Source organism: Prionailurus bengalensis, chromosome C1 (genome assembly GCF_016509475.1).
Source record: "Prionailurus bengalensis isolate Pbe53 chromosome C1, Fcat_Pben_1.1_paternal_pri, whole genome shotgun sequence".
Taxonomy (NCBI): Eukaryota; Metazoa; Chordata; class Mammalia; order Carnivora; family Felidae; genus Prionailurus; species Prionailurus bengalensis.
The window spans coordinates 44,114,975-44,135,637 of record NC_057345.1 but is presented as its reverse complement, the minus strand read 5'-3'; the positions used below and the strand labels follow the sequence as shown (position 1 = coordinate 44,135,637).

The 20,663-nt window shown below is 51.7% G+C and overlaps 1 protein-coding gene across 5 annotated transcripts in view; it reads left to right on the top strand.

Moving 5' to 3' along the window:
- The window catches only part of SSBP3 (single stranded DNA binding protein 3), a 164,037-nt gene that overhangs the window by 47,672 nt on the left and 95,702 nt on the right, over positions 1-20,663 (top strand). The gene's annotated exons all lie outside the window — the stretch shown is intronic.

Genomic DNA, 20,663 nt, shown 5'->3' with positions numbered 1-20,663 from the left:
TTGTATATGTGGTGCCTGGTGCCTGGCACATAGAAAGTGCTCGACATGGATTTGTTGAGGGAACCAAAGGATTTGGATAGATGAGACCAAACAATGGATAAGCTTGGTGGCAGCCTACCCATCTGGTGGGCTAAAATGGAAAAAAGCCGATTCCTTTTTATCTTCCAAGTGTTCTCGGAGCTCCTGCCCCATCCTGGACCCTGCAGAGGGATATAAAGGTGTGGTCACAGCCCTGCCCTCGAGTAGGTTAGGGAAGGAGACCCCAATATAAGGACCCCATGTCTAGATGGTAGGGGAAGTTAGCACTGGTTGCCCAACTGCCTTGGCTTTGGAGCATCCTCCTTTGAAGGGCCCCTCCCGGCTGCTCCTGGAAGTGTCCCCCAGGTATCATGGTGGCCAGTGCTTGCTGCCCAGTGATAAAACTCTAGCTGAAGCTAGAGTGCCCTCCCTTCCTCTTCCCGGGGATATGGCCTACCCTTAGCCGCCCCCACCCCACAGCCGCTCTTCTGCTCCTCTTTAACCTGACTGACTGGCTGCTGTGCGTGCAGAAGGCCTGGGTGACGGGTGAGCATGATAATAAAAATCCTCACTTCTCTCTGGGCGCCGTGCCGTTTGTGGTACGTTGCGTTAATCACTTGGCAAAGAGAACATTAGTGCTTTAATTCACTGGACTGGATTTCCTCCCAGGTGTCCCCCGGCAGGGGTGAGAGGTGGAGGTGGCCAGGCTGGCTGGGCAGTGCTTGAGGCGGGGGTGAGGTGACAGGGTGGGCAGGGTTGCATTTTCTCCTTTTTCTGTCCCGATAGAGCCAGTACAGTGCCTGGGAACCCCCTCCCTGCCCTCCAGAACACACTACTGAAGCACTGCCCACCCCCATGTTGCACATCCTGCCCCTTCCTGCCAGTTCCCCTGCCCAACTTTCTAAGTGAATCCAGAGCCTTCTGTCAGGAGAGGGGCTGTGGTGTGTGCCCAGCACAGTGGCCTCAATTTCCCCTTGCCTGCTTTGGCGGGGTGGCGGGGGTGTTGCGTTAGGCACTCTGGGGAGACGTGGGCAGTGCCTCCCACCCCTGCTGCTGCCCAGCCTGTCCTTTGGGTCCTGGGTACCTGGCTTTCTTCCCTTCCTCTCCTCCCTCCTACCCCCTTCGCTTCTGTCTTTGCTCTCTCGAGGAATCAGCCCCCCTTCCTTGCGTCCTTCCATCCAGGGACCCCTTCTCAGCCCTCGGGGAAACCACACAGGCCTCCTGTGCTCCCATCGGTGGGCCCTTTTCCCTTTCTCCTCCAAGTCTCCCCCCACGGAAGGTATGGCGTGAGGCGAGGGGGCCTCGCCCCCAGTGCCGAAGCCCAGCCCGAGTTTTTCTGCCCCTGCGTGGTTTTATGAAGTTTCTCCTGTCAAATCCAAGAGGCTGAGGAAAGTCATCTTAAGGATTTATTCCTCAGGGACCCCCTGAACTCTGGTCGTTGAGCACAAAGAGGGTTCAGTGTCTGGGGGTGGGTGGGAGACTCTCCCTCTGGAAGGAGGGAGGGGGAGGGGTCTGGGCGGTTGCGGGAGTGGAGGCCCCTGCCTGTGCATCTCCGATGAGTTGCAGATGTGGGGGGTCAGGGGCGGGAAGAGCCAGCCCCCTGAGCTCTGGCTCCCCTTGGAGCATATGCACCGCAGTTTCCGGGAGCTGTGTGTGTATGGTGGGGGGGGGGGTGCGCCGCGGGGAGGTGGGAGCTTGTTTGGCAGCAGGCGCCCATCAGACAACTGGAAAGTGCCAGTGCTTGCCTGGCCATCTGTCCCCCTCCGCCTGGCTCCTGTCCGCCTTCTGCTTACCACAGAAGGGCCCGGCAATAGTCTGCAGTGCGAGGGCACGGAGCCTGGCCGGGAGGGGCAGGCACGGTCCCATCTTGCCTTTGTTTATTCCCATCTTGTCTCCGGCTCCTGTGCTCCGCGCGAGTTGCCAGGTGCCTGAAAAGTTTGCTGTGCTGCCGCTCGTCGCCGTGGTTTTGTGGCAGGACGGTGGGAAGGGAAGGTGGATGTGTGCTGTTTTGTCTGTTTGCTTAAGTGAGACCTTCGCCCTTCTCCCCCGTCCGCTGTTTGCCTCCGTCCTTGCTTTAATTTGTAAAAGCGCCACCAGAGCCAGAGCCAGAGCCAGAGCCGGCCAACTCTCCGAGGTTTGGGCTCATCTGCACACCACCCTCCTCGAGCTAGTTAAAGGGTTAAAAATTATGGGGAAGTTCAGCCGGCACTTGCAAGATATGGTTGCCGTAGCAACAGGCCTTCTAATCTGGTAGGTGACCTGAGAGACTGGAGAAGATGTAGGGGTTGGTTTGGCATTTCATTATTTCATGAGGCTGCCTCTCCAGCTGGTTTCTCTGCTGAGCTTAAAGCTTGCTGTTCCTGCCACTAGAATTACTGGCACATTCCAAAACAACAGTGTTGATGGCACTAGCAGTGCGTTAATGGGGGTCTGGCCAGGCAGGGTGGGCGGAGGAGAGGGAGCTGGGTTCCAGGAACCCTAGCGTGGGACTTGTCCCCTCGCACAAAGGGGGGGGGGTGTGTGGATAGAAGGGTGTGCGCTCAGGTTCGCTTTCCTGCATACAATAGCTGCCTTCTTAAAACACCACCGTGTAAACGGAATCCTGTTTTTTAGTGCCCTGAGAGGGACTGGCTTTTTAGAAGGGTTTTCAGGGAACTTGTTTAGTTGGACAAAAATCCTCTTTAAATTTTGGGGCCCCTGTGTAAGGTGGGGGGAGACTCCCCGCCCAGGGCAATATCTACACTTGGTTTTCCCTCCTCTTTTACTTACCTCCAGATGGATGTGGTCCAGAAATTCGGTTCAGTTCAACACGTTCATTGCGCGTCTCCTGTGCTCCCAGCCCCGTGCCCAGAGCAGAGAGAAGTCGGACAGAATTCCTAGTTCACACCACAGTCCTGGCCAGAGAGGCTCCCGGTCTCCCGGTCTGCGAGGGGCCTTCCTTTTCGAGTGACCTTGTATTGAGGACACCTTTCTCAGAGGGGTCTGCTCTGTTTCTCTTTTCGCCTTGGCTGTGATTGCCCAGAAATCCATGGGCCTGGTAATTGGTATGTGTAGATGCCGTGCTTTTCTAAGCACCATGTCCTGCGTAGAGTTCTCTGTTAGCTCGGGTCCCGGTTCACAGGCAGTTCCAGTGGATTGACTTCGTGGGTTTCTTGCTTTCCTCAGTTTCTTCCTTCTAGAGAGGTTGAGCATGCCTGAGATTCGTGAGGGAATTTTAGGTGGTGTCGTCCCTCTCTTTGAAAGAGCGAGGTCTGTGTGTTAAAGGCCTGGCGGGTGGCTGTGGAGGTTCACTGTTCCCATTTCATAGATGGAGAAGCTGAGGACCAGAGACAAGGGCATATCCACTCTTGGGGCTTCTGGATCCCAGACGAGGACTTGCCCCCACTGTGCCAGGTCCTTGATGGCCTGTCCTTCCACTGCGTGTATGGGCCGTGTGTGAGAAGGTTGGGCCGGAATGTGTGGTTCTTGGTGGGTGGGAATTTGGGAGATTGGGAAGTGCACTGTAGATGTCAGAGGGACAGGCACCCTTACATGATCAGGAGAGTCCATGGATGGTAGGGTGCACTGGCCACAGGTTTCGGTTTTCTGGTTCAGAGGATCGGGTTGGGCCAGTGGAATGAGAGACTCACCCGTTGCTGGCCAGCATGGCCCGTGTTGGGATGTGGGAGTGTTCTGGGGAGGGCACAGAGGTGCCACCTGCAGCCTGTGTGTGACCAGCTCAACTTCTGGTCCCCGTGTGCTTTGGGTGGTCGGTCCCCTCTGCACCACAGTCTCCCATCTCTAAAACACCGGAATTGACTTCATCATATTCCACCCGTCAGGTCCCTCGGTCCACGTCCGGGGGTAGAAGCAGCATCTTGGCAAAGTTCCCTCTGTACTTCCGGGCCTCAGGTTGGTTTTTCAATAACGTAGAAGGTGGCTTGAGGGTTTTGCCTAGTTTTTATCAGGCTTGGGTGTAATTTTGCCCAATTCAGTGCATTTTAATGCATTTTAAGCCCTTGTCCTTGGGCTGCTCTGTGGGGGAGGCAGGGATCAGGCCACATCTTGGGCCTCGGAACCCTGCCCACCTTGGTCTGACCTCCGTGGACTCTGGAGATGGTAATCAGAATTGGGTTCTGATTCTGCCTGTGGTTCACTTGGATACCCAAGCTCTACTTTTCCTACACAGAGAGATCTTGGCTTGGGGTAGTGGGGGAATTTAGCACGTCCGCAGGGCCTTTGTAAGTGAAGCATCTCAGAACCACCAAAGGAAAAGATCTGCAAGGCTGCTGGGATTGGGCTGTGTGTCTGTGTAGATCGATGGGTGTGTGTGTGTGTGTGTGTGTGTGTGTGTGTGTGTGTGTGTGTATAAGTGGGTAAGTCACTGGGTGGAGTGGGGGCGTGCGGGTTCAGGTGAAGATTTCTGGGACCTCTGGGATATAAAAGTAGAGGTGATTTTGCTCCTTCCCACTTTGGCTTAGATTTTGGCCCGAAGTTCTTTCTCTCACAGTGGGCCTGCCTGATTTCCATGGAAAGAATAGATGTGCCCTGTTCTAATTAGAGAGCCGAAGTCTCCTTACATGCAAAATAAATAAAACAAACTCGGTATTCGCTCCAGAGTTGGCCTAGGCCCTCAGAGACCTGCCTTCCCCACGGCAGGGGTATGTGGGGAGCCTTAGTGGTTTCCTTACAGATGAGGGAACCAAGGGCCACACAGGGATGGAATGACTGCCTGAGGACACATGACCGTCAGGTTCCAGCACTGAAACCCACGGGTCCTGAGGCCCAGCTCCTCCCTCTGACCCACTGCCCCCAGTTTCTCCTGTGTTCTTGAGGTTGCTATTCAGGAGACATGCCCCTCAGAATCTGCTTACGTTCTGCAGGGTTGGGTAGGTTTTGTGCTTGTTATGGGGGATCTTAGTTGAGCCTCATGGGTCTTGTTGTGGTTCTTCTGTCATTCACCATCCTCTGTTTTACAGTAGGATAAAATAACAAAGAATTTACCCCCATATTGAAATTAAAAAAATTTTTTTTAATGTTTATTTATTTTTTTTTAATTTTTTTTAATGTTTATTTATTTTTGAGACAGAGAGAGACAGAGCATGAACGGGGGAGGGTCAGAGAGAGAGGGAGACACAGAATCGGAAGCAGGCTCCAGGCTCTGAGCTGTCAGCACAGCCCGATGCGGGGCTCGTACTCACGGACCGTGAGATCATGACCTGAGCCGAAGTCGGATGCTTAACCGACTGAGCCACCCAGGCGCCCCTTAATGTTTATTTTTGAGTTTATTTTGAGAGAGAGAGAGAAAGCGTGAGCTGGGGAAGAGCAGAGAGAGAGGGAGACACGGAATCTGAAGCAGGCTTCAGCCTCTGAGCTGTCAGCACAGAGCCCAATGCAGGGCTCGAACTCACGAGCTTCGAGATCATGACCTGAGCCGAAGCTAGACGTTTAACTGACTGAGCCACCCAGGTGCCCCAATGCTTGCTTATTTTTGAGAGGCAGAGCACAAGCTGGGGAAGGGCAGAGAGGGAGACACAGAATCCGAAGCAGGCTCCAGGCTCTGAGCTGTCAGCACAGAGCCTGAAGCGGGGCTTGAACCCACGAACACTGAGATCATCACCGGAGTCGAAGTTGGATGCTCAACCGACTGAGTCACCCAGGTGTCCCCCTCTCCCCCCACTGTCGTATTGAAATTTTAAAGCAGTTGCTTGAGTTCTCCAGTTTTGCGTTGTGTATGCATTTCTGTTAAGAGTAATAGTAGTGAGTACAGGGCCAGTCATGGTAGGTCCTTGATGGTCAAAAAGATGACTGAAATGCAGCGGCTTCCTGCTGCAGGGCCTAGCCAGGTGAGACTCCCAGGATAGCCGCCCACATCTTACATTTTCCTTGTTGTGTTAATGTTGCCATAATAAGACACAAAATGGATCACTTCCTTCTCTGGAGGGTGGGAGTGGGAGGTGAGGGGAAGGCAGGTGGGGGTTTGGAGATGAAGCCTCACGGGAAGTGGAGGGGGGTTTCTGACAAAGCTTCCCTCAGGATATCTTGTGGAAAAGTTTGACTCCTTTTCATGATGTCACTTGAGGAAGCCTCCGTACCTGCCAGCCCAAGAAGTTTGGATCCATTTGGCTTCTCTGGAGAATGCCACTTCCTGGAGTAACAAGTTAGTCCTTCCTAGGTGAAGTAGGACTTGAATCCATTTCCTTCAAGCTTCCTAAAGTGTCCCGTGCTAGTTCTGAACTTGTGCGTCTTGATGAGGAAACTAAGGCCTTTGGTCCTTTTATGTACCTTGAGCCCCGTCTGGCCCAAAGCTGTGCAGACTGAGGGTGCTTGATACGTTTTATCTTTCATAATAAGGAGGCCTGTTAGTTTGCCCAGAGTTCCCACTGCTTCTTGGGAGTTCCTTATGGAGAATGAACTTAGAGCCGTTTGGATGGGTGGATGGGTAGGTGGCTGGCTGTCTGCTTGAGTGGGTTGAGAGTGCTGATCCAGCCTCGGGTGAGTCAGGAGTCTTCCCAGAATGCCACGTTACGTTCGAGAACTTCTCTCCAGCTCGGGGTACAGGCAGCAGGCGGGCCCTGAATCTCATGAGGGCCCAGCGAAGTTTCTCACTGTTCCCTTACGGTATCTGCTGGAAGTTCCTCCCTGTTCGGTTGATCTGTTGGGGAACCTTGTCTTAAATGAATATCCCACATGCCAGAGGAATATGGAACAATGAAGGAAGATTGTTTTTAAAGCTTAATTTATATTTAAATTCTCACAGCCTTACCCTTGAGATCTGTGAATTTTTAGCATTTGTGGCTTCAACAGTTCGCATGTGACAGGAGTAATTTATAACCTCCCTGAGTGTAACTTTGATTTTTGGCCTGAGAGGCGGGTTGGCCTCCTAGTCGCTGAGCGGGTGGGTAAGCCTGGCCCACAGCTCTTGGGCACTGCTGTCCAGTGCCCACCCTGTCCGCTGCCCACAGCTCTTGGGCACTGCTTATTCATACATAATGTAATTTCATCCTTACGGTAACTGGGAATTGGGTGTAATTGCTGTAGCTTTACACCTGAGAAAACCGAAGGAATTCTATGTCCTGTACGTGCTCATTTTGAAAAGTAGAAGGAAGAAAAAGTCACCCCATCATTCCACCACCAAAACGAACTTTGTGCTAACTTCTTTTGGCGGTGGTGGTGGTGGTTGGGTGGGGGTGGGGGGAGTATTTCCTTTCAGGCTCTTCTTTTTTTTTTTTTTTTCCACTTAGCATTTTTGCATTATCACGTTCTAGTCACAAAATCCTCATTACGAAAAATAACAGTTAAGAAGCTGCGTAGGCTCTGTTTCTGTTTCCGTGTAGGTATGGTTTCTGGAGGGCCTCCGTGTGGGACTTCTCTTCACAGTCCCTGGGCAGAGCTAGCCCAGGAGCGGGAGTGGTCCATTCAGCCAGCATCCCTGGCTCAGGCATTCAGACCCAAGCAGGGCCCTTTGTGTCTAAAGTAGTAGTTGATTGGAGTGCTAATGAATCAATTAGAAAATTACTTGCTGCTGAGATCCTCAGCCAAACGAGGATGTGCAGTCTTAGAAAACCATCCGAAGGCCATACGCCTATAAATCTCTCTTGGCTGTGGCCCTTGTAAATCGCGCTGCAGCCTTTCTTGGACCTGTTAATCACTTGAGAAAAACGGGACCTCTTCTGCCCTGCGAGGGCTGCCTTGCGCTTGGCCTGCTTTTCGAGCGTGTACTCTGGTCCATTCTTCAGTGGTGAGAAAGAGAAGACCAGAGTACCTAGTGACAGCATTTGTAGCTCCCTCTGAAAGAGAACCAACCATTCGGCAGCATGCCCTTGTTCTTTCTTTTAGCCCTCCCCACAGCCCAGTTGGGAGGTATTGTTATTACCGTGTGCCAGTTTCTGCGGATAGCAGAACTGGAGCTCGGGGAACAGAAACAGCGTGCCCCTCCAGTCACACAGGAACGCAGTGGTTTGGCCTTCGGATCCCCGCGTCTTCCAACTGTCCCTCTGCTGTCCTACCTTTCCACGCGGGTGCCCCGAGTCCTAGATCTTAGTGGGTCTTAATAGTCCTAGGTTGGGAGTGGCAGGTAAGGCTCGGCCCTTAGAGGTTAAATGGTAAAGGCGTCCAGGTCAGTACCCTGGGTTTTGGGTTCGGTGAGGTGTAATCTGGGGCAGGAGAGTTGGAGTGACGGCCAACAGTCATGGCTGGAGGGACCCCGGGTGGGTGATGGACCAGCAACTTGGGTTGTGAGTTTCAGGACAGTTGCCAGGGTGCTTGAACCTGAAGTGGAAATGGGTAGAAGGGAGGGAGGTTAAAAAAAAGGGACAGTGTTGTAAGTCCTGACCAAAGTGGGAGCCATCTCTTGAAAAAGACAACCGCAAAAACAATGATTGTGATATGTTTTTCTGGCCCTTCCACACCTGTTTCCTCATTGGCTACCCATCTCCTCTGATGACACCCCCCAGCCCTCAGTGACAACTAAGGTGTCACTAATCCTTTACCCGTTTGCTCCCAGACAAGGCAGCTTACTTCTCTGAGGCTGAAACCACAGGCGGCTCCCTGCTGGCTTCCTTTTAATTTGGTTTCATTTGCCGGGAGCCTGTGGCCCTTTCATTGCCTGGTGGAGGGGCAGGGGAGGGGGCGGGGAGGGGGGGGCAGGATTGTTTATAACCTCAGATTCTGTCCTTTCGTTTAGTGTGTCAGGACCATTTTGATAGCCCTGCATCCAACATTGGGTGCCTTAGGATGCCTGGCAGTTATTTTGTTCATATGACATTTGAGTGCTAACCATGTGCCCAGCACACGTGTGCCCAGGTGCTAACCGTGTGCCCAGGTGCTGGGAGGGAATAAATAGCACAGATGATAACTGCCTGTCCTTTAACGCTGACATACTATGGGATGGCATTGCTGTAGACCTTGGGTCTCAAGCTCTGATTTGGAAAATAGGACCCTAATAAATAAGAACTCTGATCTCTTCTTTCACCGTGACTCTTTTTAATATGCCCAACACTGTGCCAGGCATTCTATATTTGTCGTCATGCTCTGTCCTCAGAAGAGCTTCATTAAGGCAGGTATTGTCACTCTAAATTTGCAAGTGAGGCCACTGAGAGCACCTAGCAGGTGCTCAGTAAATCTTTTTGGCTGGATGTGTGGCATACAGCTTGCAGGCAGGGGAGCTGGGTCTCTTGCCCAGCCGAGGTTCTCAACAAGATAATGTCTCGGGCTGCTTGTCCAGAGCCGTACCTGTCACTTGAGGCCGGCTTCCTTCTGTGGATTTGCTTCAAGTGTGAGCACCAGAGCTTAGGAAGATTATGTTACAAGGTCCTGGTGTGGTCTGTAACCAGCTAGATGTGTATCACCATCATCACTGCCCCTGCCGGAGGATTCCTTTGTTTCTGGTGGTTTCATAGAGGTGCAAGTGAGATTTAGCGGCTACTCAACTTTCCCGGCTACTGCTGTCCATCCCCTGGCTTGCTGCTTGAGGCGCATTGGTGCTGCCATCTGAGCTGTGACTGTAGGAGGGGAGTGAGACTGGGATCCACCTGCCCTTATGCCCCAGGACTCGAGGTGATTCTGCTCCTTAAAGTTAGCAAAGGTGAGGCAACATGTGCAACCTTTAACCCCATTTGGTCTGCCTGGCCAGCATTTGGCCATCCTATGTTGACTTGGCCACACCAAGTTCTAGGTATTGAAAATCCCAAACAAATAAAGCCCAGCCCCTGGATGGGAGTGGGTTGGCTTTCTCTTTGCAGAAGCTCAAAGTGCAACAGCTGTGTGGGTAGTCAGCAATCTGGGTGTTAACCTGCTTGGCAGGCGGTTGAAGTAAAGTTCCAGGCAGGCGTCAAGTTGGTGGAGGAGGGAGTTACAAGCACGTGGCTGGCCATGGCAGGCAGGGCAGATGAGGTCTACTTTCTTTGCCTCTTGTTTGTGCCCTGGACCTTCAGAATCCTTTTTGAACTTTCTCCTTTTCTCTACCTCTCTCAGCCAACTCTCTTAATTTCCAGCCACCTTCCACCTGCTTCCCTACATCTCTGTATTTCCCAACACCTTGTGCATTGCCTCAGACTCTACTTGGCTGTGCTCAGTTGGCAGGCCAAGGGGTACAGTCCACCACCCAGTAAAGATGACCTCGTGTCACTGTGACCCAGCTGGGGATGGGGACTCTGACCTGTGCCAGAGGATGGTAGAAAGTCAAGAGTGCTTGCACGGATGTCAAGGTGGGTCACGCGACACTGCATGGGCAACGGTGCAGAGAAGGAGGAATGGGGTGGGTGAGAGTGTAGTTGGTGATTGGAGGGTTGGAAAGATTCAGGATGGATTAGTTTCCCGGACTGCAGTGATAGACTACCACAAACGGGTTGCCTTTAAACAACAGAAATTTATTATTTCTCAGTTCTGGAGACTTGAAGTTTGAAATCAAGGTGTCGGCAGGGCCGTGTTCCCCCTGAAGGCCCCAGAAGAGGATCTGTTCTGTCTGTGCCTTTCTCTTACCTTCTGGCATTGCTGGCAGCCCTTGGCATTCCTTGGCTTGAATGAGGCTCTGCCTCTGTCGTCACATGGCAGTCTCCCTGTGTGTCCTTTGTGCTGAAATTGCTCTTATTTTACGACGCCAGTCGTAGGTTAGGTCCCACCCGAATCCACCATGACCTCATCTTCAAAAGACCTGTTTCCAAATAAGGTCACATTTACAGGTACTGGAGTTAGGACTTGTAGAGGGACACGTTCAACCTACAACACAGGGTGACGGTGCTGACCCTAAATGCAGAGTGTGTTCAACTTCTTGTTTTAAGGGGCCTCAAAGATCCTAATCAATTCTGTAATTTCAGTCAGGTACATTTATGTTAGGAATCTTGTGTGTGCTGTGTTCTGGGCTTGCCCCCCCTTGCACAGGGGTGAGACACTGCCTGGCCTTTACAGTGAGAAGCTTCTATGGAGACCAGGGTTTTTAGAAGAAACTTGGAGGAAAGGTACTTGCAAGTACTTCAGTCATGACCTTAGAAATACAGACGGGCTTTTTCTTCCTGCCCTATTAATTTTGAGGCCACCTGGATCGAGCCAGGATTTACTCTCCCTGCCCTCTGGATGAAGGCGATGGGGAAGGTGGTTGGGAACCTCTGGATATGGAGGTTGTTTAAGTGCCTTAGTTTCTTCCTTGCAAGTGAGAAATGTGCTTCTTGGTGTCTGTTCCGGGCAGGCTTGGAGCTGTGTTATTGGAAGGGCAAAACACTGTAATGTCATTAGAGGTTTTTTTTTTTAAAAATAGGGGCTTCTGTATTCTGTTGTGGATAAACATGAAGCCAGGTGGGTAGTGTCTAATGGTTTGGGCCAGCCCCTTTTCATCCTTCCCAGAAGTTTCCTGTAGGAGCAGAGAGACCTGAGATCAGTCTGCTCGCCACGCATGAGAATTCTTCCCACGACTTTACAGTCTCCCTGTCTGAGAAGGATTTCCACACAGATGACAAGAGTGGAGCAAAAAGCATTTGTAGCTATTGTGTTGGTGAAAACCAATGTAATGTAAATAGGAAGTCAGGATTATATGTATCCTCAAAATGCTGCGACTGAAAACCACACACGCCAGATGAAATTTACAACCACGCGCCTGTAGGCTTCAGAGCGCTGTCTGCAGGCGGCAAGGGCTTACGCAGCGGGCGGACTTTGTTCTCTCTGCCATCCCTCCTCTCTGTCGCCTCCCCCCCCCCCAAAAAAAAGAAAAGAAAATTAATTAGGCATTTCCTCCAATGATTTCACCTTTTACAAGGCCTTCACCCCTCTGAAGATACAGAACATGTTGAGTCCAGAAGATTCACCACCCTTTCTGTCAGTCGTTACAGAGAGGACAGTGGTACATCCCTAAATGACCAAACCACAAGGGATCCAAGGAAGTATTGTGGACATACTTTAATCTCCTCACTCTGTCTCCAGAATGATAGCTTTCCTGGGAGTGGCCTTGGATCACCCATTCCCAGAGGGGGCCTTCAAGAGTCTACTTCTGCAGAAGTACAAATATTCATTATGCTGAGACTGATCATGTGCTTTACACAGGTAGCTTTGTGAGTAGATTAGTTTCATGTCTTATTTCCAAGCAGTGTCGTGGATGAGAGAGACAGAACTCTGGCACTTCTGCTATCCAAAAAATTAATATTGTTAATACCCTGATTTCTATTTTGTTGGTATGACTTAGTTTCTAAACATGTCCCTTGCCCATAGGAGGTCAAGGGCAGTGGGATAATAGCAGTCCACATTGCTGATTGAGCCCAGCCATCCAGCTGTAGGTGCCTCCTGGCTACCGCACCCTCCTCACCTGTGCTTCCCCAGCTGCCTGGTGCCTGGCTCTGTGCTGCCGTCTCCCTTCTTCCCCTCTGGTTTTCTCAGAGCCTTTAGGAACCCAGACCACCTGCCTCGGTTTGCCAAGTTGCACGTCCTCTTAGATTCTAGAACCCGTGTAGTGTGTGGTTGAGGCTTGCCCACACAGTTAACTGCCTGTGGCGCTCCTTCCTCCAGCGAGAGCTCTTTGAAACTGATGTTCCCAAGAACCCATTTCTTCTTGGGGAGAGGGGAATGGGGTATGATCCTTGCTCCAAATCCTACTGGTGTCCAGAACTGCTCTGCCAGGGAGAACCTCGTGTATGTCCAGTATGGAGCACGGCTTTAACCTTCACGGGCCCACAGATCCCCGCGAGGCTGAGGAGATCGCTGTCCTATCCAAACACTGCACATTCACACGTACAAATAACTATGCGTAATAAGTCCAGGGGTTTGTAGGCCCTTTGTGTAGCCCTTCAGAGAGAGACCTGCCCCTCTGCCACTGAGTGTCCCCAGTGGCCTTGTGGTATCCATTTTGTCTCCTGTAGGGTGGGAGCAGTGATAGCTACCTGATGGTCCTGCTGTGGTGATGGTGACGTCAGTTGTTAATAGCGCACCTTAGGTTGTTCACCCACTCCTCACCATGACCCAGCGAGGGCAACGTGCTGCCAGCTGCATTTCACAGATGAGAAAACTTAAGCTTAGACAGGTGAAATGATGAGCCCAGGGTCATGGAGTTTAGGAAGGGTCAGGATTGCAACCCAAGCAGTGTGGCTTTAGAGCCCCTGCCAAACACCTGATCTGCAGCAAAGGAACGCAGTAGGTGCTCAATAAACAGTAATAACAATACTAAAAGCCACAGGGGGGTAGGGCACAGCTAACCTGTTGGTTGTGGGGCTTCCCCTCCCCTACAGGTCTCCACCTGTCCTAAGTATCTCCTTGTGCAGGAGCGGGGCTCCAGACCTTGCGGGTGGGTGGAGGCGAGCACAGATCCGCCACTCCTGGGAAATGTGTAAAATCCTGTTCCTGAAAACCGGCCGGGTTCTCAAAGTGTCCCGGCTGGCGTGTTTTGCTAGTCACGAAACATGATCCATACGCTGTATTTTAGGACTTCCCATCTGTCGGCAGGCAGGCATCATCGGGAGGGTTTTCACTTGAGGGAGCTCCAAGCAGCTCACCAGTGGGGGAGGGGAGGTGGGCTAGGACGGTCTGTGACAGCAGGGAGGCACAGCCTGCCTGCTTGGGGGACCTGAGAGACAGGATGGGGGGGTCCTTGGAGTGTCCTGCTCAGCAGCATCCTGCATCCCTTTCCCCATGACTTCCCTCAGTTTTTAGGTGGATTCCCACGTTTTAGTTCAGCAAAACGGAGAGAGAAGAAGGTGAAGTTGCCAGGATTTCAAGGCAGCGCTGACATTGGAACTTATAAGTCTTTAGACTGTTGTCCTCTCCCTTCCTTGAGTCTCTGTTTCCTGGGTCGTAGCTGTGCAGGTGGTGCAGGGGCAGGGTGTGGGAGACCTGGCTTGGAAGCTGGAGGAGTGAGGGCAGGGAGGGGAGGCCTGGCGCCCCCACCCTGCCGGTGGAGGCGGAGCGCGGAGAGGGCTGAGAGGGCTATCGATCCACCCATCTCCTCTGAGGGAGGGCCGCAGCACATTCGAGGCTTTCTTTTTAAAAATGCATTAACTTGACCGTAAGCAGGCCCCAGTTTCAAAATAAATAAATAAAAATAAGGCAAGCAAAACAAGTGGGAGTGGGAGGCAGGGAACCTTAGAAAAACTAAAAGTGTGCTTGAGGAGGGTCCTTCTTGACGGAGGTGTGCCAGCTACAGGCCAGGATGCGGGGCCTGGATTCTGAACCAACATTGTCCTGCTGTACTGTGCCCGGGGTTATCTGCATTTCCCTGGCTCAGCTGTGCCGGGAAACTTTACCTAAAACCAGAGGTTCCAGAAAACCCCTCTGGGGGTGGGGGAGGGTGGAGGGGGCCTCACATGGAGTGTGGTGGTAATCCATATATGAAAACCTGCCTTGCCAGCCCCAGTTTGGGGCAGCTTGGTCTCTTTTTTTCTCCCTCAAGCCGCACTGGTTTTTCTCTTCGTTTCCCCCCAAGTGCCTTTGCACAGGCCATTCTCTGCCTAGAAGGTGTGTCCCTCCCTTGCTTTAATCACCCCCCCCACCTTCTCCAGGTTAGCACCTGCCCCAAGGGCACTTCCTGATTCTCTGTGGGTCAGGCCTCCTGGTATAGACCCCCAAGGCTCTCAGTACTTCTCTTTTGTAGTTCTGACCACAAGCATAATAAAAGAATTAACTTTTACAGCATTTAGCAATTAAGCTTGGGGAAGGCGGGGACTGGTCTGTCCTGTTTGCTAAATATTCATTGTCCAGCACAGCACTCTAAAAGGAGTAGTAAATCCTTGTGGAATGGATAGAGGGTAGCTCAGGGTCTATTCTGTTTGGCCCATGGATGCATTTTGGGTGAGGGTGGAGGGAATAAACATTTGAGATCAGAATTCACTGCGAGTTCCTAATGTTTCTAGAGGCATGGGCCCACTTTGAGGTCAGGATATGGTTTCAGAGTGGAGCTCCTAACACTTGAAACAGGGATACTTCTGCCTGCAGCCCCGTAGGCCAAGGTACACAGCATCCAGATCTGGCCTGTTTGGAAGGTTGTCCCAGTGAACCCGTTTCCTTAGTGGGTGGAAAGACACGGAGCCCAGAGAACAGAAAGGACTTGGCCAAGACCACACGGCAGAGCCTTTGAACACCTTAGTTTAATAGTTAAAACACAATTAATCAGGTGCCAAGTGCCTAGTGCGCAGGCATTGTTTCCTTTGCTCCCTGTAGTGGCTCTGTTGGGGAGGCACCACGTGTGGAAGAGGAAGTGGAGACTCTGTGAACTTGGTTGCTTGTTTCAGAACACAGCAGAGGTGGCACCAGAACTCTGGTCTCTCTGATTGCACATCCCCTTGCCTCCCAGCAAGGGGAGGGGGACTGGTGACGGCCCAGTTCTCAGATTGGCTCCGGTGCAGACCCTGCCTGCTGCCATAGCCAGTGGAGGCTTAGCGACTTACAGGAGCCTCCATTGCTTCCAGCCATCTGTGCTGGGGGGACTGGTGGCTCACAGGGACCACCTTTCTCCCCCACCGGGTGTCACCTGTGTCTGTGTTCTCCCTCTCCACCTCTGCAAGAGCTGCAGAAATTGCTCTCCCCTGGGCCTCCCGGAGAGAGGGACGGAGGGTGATGAGGCAGAATTTGCACCATTCTGGGAGTAACTTTCCATCATTTGTGGCTAAAAATAAAACGTGCGCTTGCTCCTCTCTGCCTGTGGGCTTTCTTTTGGGGTTTCAGTGGGAGCCGCTTGCCCCTCTGTTTCCCCCTCCTAGCTGCCCCTCAGCAGGCGTGGGGCCGCCCACAGTTTTGGGGAGGGGTGGGGAGGATGGGTGAGGGGGATTTGAGGCTGCTCACCCTCCCTGAGAACAGAGGCCACAGGGCCTCTGTGAGGAAGTGCCTCTGCTTCTCTGCAGCAGCAAACAGCCGTGCTGGTGGGCTGGTGCCCCGGCATGCATGGGGACGCCAACTCCCTTTGCAAATATTACTGCAGCTGAAAAGAGACAAGCCCCTTTAGAGGGCTTTCTTTGTGCAGCCTGCTTCTTTCCGATAATCTGGAATGCACAGAGGCAGGAGAGATAAATTAATTTGTTCAATTAATTTTGTAAATATTGACTGAGCAGAAGTTTTACACCAGTCACATGTTAGGGACCCGAGGGCTAACCAAAACACAACAGGACACAGTTCCTTCCGTGAAGGTGCTTATCCTCTAGGTAGGGGGAGAAAGAGGGAAGCCTTAAGATAGCCCTGGAGCAGGCAAGCCATGGGGGTCCTGCTGCGCACAGCACCCTCCCTTCCAGAATTCAGTTGCAGTGTCTGCCTGAACGGGGAGCTAAATGCCAAACCGGACATTTTGCCTTTCCCTCTTTTTAAGGCACTTTAATTCCTCTCTCCCCCAGCAACACATGCATACGTACATACGAACATACATAAAATCGAGTACTTACTATGTGCTAGGGCTGGGCACTCTGCTAAGTACCTTACTTGGCATTTCTGTCCCTGGACTCATAGTGACCCTGGGAAGTGATTTTTGCTCTCATCCTTATTTTGCAGTTGATGAAATGGAGGCCCAGAAAGGTTCATTAACTTTCCCCAGGTCCCACAGCGAAAATGTTGCAAAGCTTGGATTCAGCTGTGGGCAGATTAATTCCAGAGCTCACTCTCTGCACTGCTAGCTGTATAGACATGTCTACACTGGGCATGTGGCTGTTAAGCACCCACTATTGGCCCAGCATGAATTATCCTAACGGTGCTTTCTCTTTAAAAAAAATCTCCACTATGCTTTCCATTTGATCTTTAATGTTCTTCTGGCAACCCTGTGGGAGAAGAATCGCACCCCCAGTCCCCAATTCCCCTTTAAAAAAACCCAAAAAACAACAAGGTCTCTGTAGAGGGTACCATACTTTAGAGACTGGTATTAAACCCTCTAGAGCCCATGGGAGAGTGAAAGTCTCTGGAAGCATTCTGCAAACTGTAAAGTGCCCCATGAAATGAAGGGCATGGGAGAAAAGGTGCCTCCACGCGGAAGACTCACTGGTACCCCAGACCTTACGCATCACAATAGGGGATTTCTCGCACTGTTGTCACGGTGTGGTTTCAGGTACCTGTGAAAAATTATGGTAATTAAAATGTAATTTGGAATCCCCTGTTGGCTCACAGCAGCTGGTCCAGATGTAGGAGGCTGGGGCTGTCCGTGCTGGAACAAGCTAAGGCTTGTTAGGGGTGTCACTTTGTCCTGCCCTTTGTGTTGCTGAGGAGAAGGGTGGGGGCAAGAGATACAGCAGCTATTTTTATATCGTTCACGTCATGTTCAGCATTACTGGATGTTTGTGGTTGGGTCCCTGTTTAGCCTCAGCCGGGAAGAGAGAACTCCCTTTGCTGCCTTGGTCTATATGGAAATTCAAGCTCATACCCCTTGGGGGTTTATATATTTGTCTAAAGCAGAGGGACCTAAAGTGACCGTGCAGTTCCCCTGGATAGGTCAGAGTTGTCTTATTATCAGGGCTTAGATTTTCCAGGGCTCTTCAGACGCAAGGGACCACGTCCCCATCCACTCCCTCATCCACTCCCTTATTGTATTCAACAGATGGGTTTTCAGTTTGAGATACATGCCAGATCTTTTCCCAGGTACTTGCAAAGTGACGTTGACCCTTGAACAGCGCAGGGGTTAAAGGCGCTGGGCAGCCCCTACCCAATGGAAAATCCGTGTGTAACTTTTGACTCCCCCCAAACTTAACTGCTCATAGCTTACTGTTGACTGGAAGCCTAATAGGTCGCATGAACAGTTGATTAATGCGTGTTTTGTATGTTGTGTGCATTATATACTGTACTTTATAATAAAGTGAGCTAAGAAAAGGAAATGTTACTAAGAAAAACCATAAGGAAGAGAAAATGTATTTATGGTACTGTGCTGTAAGAAATCTATGTAATAAGTGGACCTGTGCAGTTCAAACCCGTGCTGTTGAAGGGTCAGCTGTATTACCCCTCAAGGATTTCATGGTCTAGTTGGGGAAATGGAAAGGAAACCCTGAATTTGTCCTATGCAGGCCACACGTATATGTTGGGCTTTATTGTAGGTACTGCACTGTCTTAGAAGGGGCCCAGGCGTGGGAACATGGAAGAGGGGCACTGGGATCAGGGGATGTTGGAGGCAGCTTCCTGGAGGATGCATTTGAGTTGTAGGAGTTGACTTAATGAATCGGGGGACAAGAGGTTCCAAGTATGTATTTTGGTTTTATTTGCCACAGGGCTTCATTTGTATACCTACATGATATTATGAGTAGTTATAGTCGTTGTATCTTATTTTATTACCCAGTTGAGGTCCTGGGATTTTATTTTTATACCCAAAGGGCGCGCGGTCTTTGAAAAGTTTGAGAAAAAAAATGCCGTGTGTCAGCCAAGCCCTTGTTGCTTCAGAGGTCAGAGATGGGAGGTCAGCCACACAAAGCCTGCCCTTGAAGTCTCTGCCTCTCCAGGCCTCTTGGCACTTCCGGCACCTCTTCCTGCTAAAAGGGCAGACCAGAGTGGGTTATTGCATAGAAGGGGTTAAAACAAACGGTTCCCCAAAGCCTGCGCCCTGGCGTGTGCACCAAGCCCAAGCGTGTGTCATGGGACCGGGCATCTGGTCTACCTGTGTATCCTGCTGATTGAGGCATGTGGCCTGGGGGTGACAAGGCTGCTGGTGATCCCTCCGTGAAGACCGACTGTGGGATCTGTTGGAGAATGGAAGTATACAGAGCAGAGCACTTAGCTGGAGGCAGCCCGGCACGTCAGGGCTACTTCAGAGCAGGGGCTCACATCTAGACCTCGCAAGAGTACTGGTTCCTTGTCCTTTCCGCTTCCACTGTTTGTATGCGTTCAAGTATGTGACGTAGTTTCTGCCAACCAAGCATCCAGCAGAGCCTCTCTCTACCACCACGCCCTGGGAGGGGTGTTGAGGAGGCCAGTGAATACAGTGCAGTCCTGCCCCTGGGGTAGCTGACAGTTCTGCGTGGTCCTCCTGCAGATGGCCAAGGGGCCTGACACGACATGTGCCTTCTGGGGACCCTCTGCAGATAGCTGGAGTGTCTCGGAGTGTCCCCACCATCCTTGCGAACCACATGCTGACACTGCAGCATGCCAGCCCTGTCCTTGGTGTGGGATTATTTGCAGTTAGTATTCCAAATGTCAAGTTCCCCTTGACTTGATCTGAGCAGACGAAACAAAATGGCAGACAGATTAGAAGGGGCTTGAGAAGCCTTTTCGGATTTGAAAACCTTCCTTTGTTGACTTTGAGAAGCTGCTGAACCAGGCCAGTCTGCAGAGGCAGGGACATCTGCCAGGTGCCCATGGGCTCTCTGGGCTTGGGAGGCTCTGGCTGGTGCTGGCTTTTTTCCTCCAGGTGCCTGGCAGCTGGGGTGCCCACTGAGCTTGGGCAGGAGTTGAATCCAGTTCCTTTCTTGTTAGTGCCCCCAGAGCAGGAGGGGAGGTGAGGAGCTGGGGCCTCTGAGGGCTTTAGGGCAGGTTTGGGTGGGTCCCCGAAGACAGGGGGCCATGTCAGGTAATATCTGTTTAATCTAGACTTGTATTTGCCTGCCTGCTGCGAAGACCCAGTAGGTAAAAGGGAACTCGATGGCTTACTGTATTGCAGTTCCTCTGAATGTCTGGGGAAAGGTTTAAATAGTGCTCACCAAAGACGCGGACGTTCCTGGCTAGAACCCGGGTATCATTGCTAGAAGAACCTTAGGGATGGTCCCCTTCATTCCCTCCCTTCCACAGTTGTGGTAGCTGAAGCTCAGAAAGGTTAAGTAATCTGCACAAAGCCACACAGGAAGCAGTGGGGCTGGAATTTGAGTAGTCTGTCCGGCTCTAGCGCTCGTACTTGTCCCATGATGTCACATTGGCTCTTGCTCCCAGTCCTCCCTTCTCTGAGACTCATTTGTCCTGCCCTTCCCCCAACTGCTTCCTTTTCCTGCCTGCATTCCCCAGGAATCCCTCTGCGGGTGCTGCTTCATCCAGCTTGGGAGAAGTACGAAGAACCGGAGGGCTGAGTGAGAACCCAGCCCCCAGCCGCTTCCCTACCACCTTCCAGGGTACAGAGTGCTTGTCCTACAAGATTGTGCATGTATTCTTGTCTGCTGAGGACAGGCCAAGATGAGTTTCCCTCCTCGTTGGGCCATTCAGGGTACCAGAAAGGGTTTGTGGAATTGCTATGTCTGACCTCAGGGGAGATAGACTTTATGCGCGAGGCTCTGCAGACTGTGGCCGGGCAAGTTTTAAGTCTGGCCGGACACCTGATCTTAAACCCTATCCTTAAATCTGCCTCAGTGCCCTGCAGCCACTGCAGGACAGATTGCATAAAGTTTCTCTTGCCTAAAGGCTTTTGACAATGGCCCGCAGTCTCTGGGCCCAGAGACTGAGAGGTAGTTTTCGCTTTTCTCTCCTTTTCTTTGCACACTTACGCACAAATGCCTTTTGTCCCCAGGAAATGCAGCTTTCTCAATCCCCATCCTGGAAATATCAGCGGAATGTAATAAATCTGATTTGTGTTTATGTTGAAGAAATGAAACACATTTCTGGGGAGGAATGCGGTGGAGGCCTTGAGAAGGGGCTGTGTGAAAGCGTGGTACTCCCCCTCCTTCCTGATAGGACTCTGGTAATAAGAGCTGTCTCCTGTGTTCTGCTGTTGGGCAAACAGAAGGCAGAGCTGGCCAGGGCCCCTCACAGCTGCGGCTGTCACCTTCTCAGTTCCGAGAGTCCGGCTTCTCTGGACCCTGTACCTTCTCGGGGAT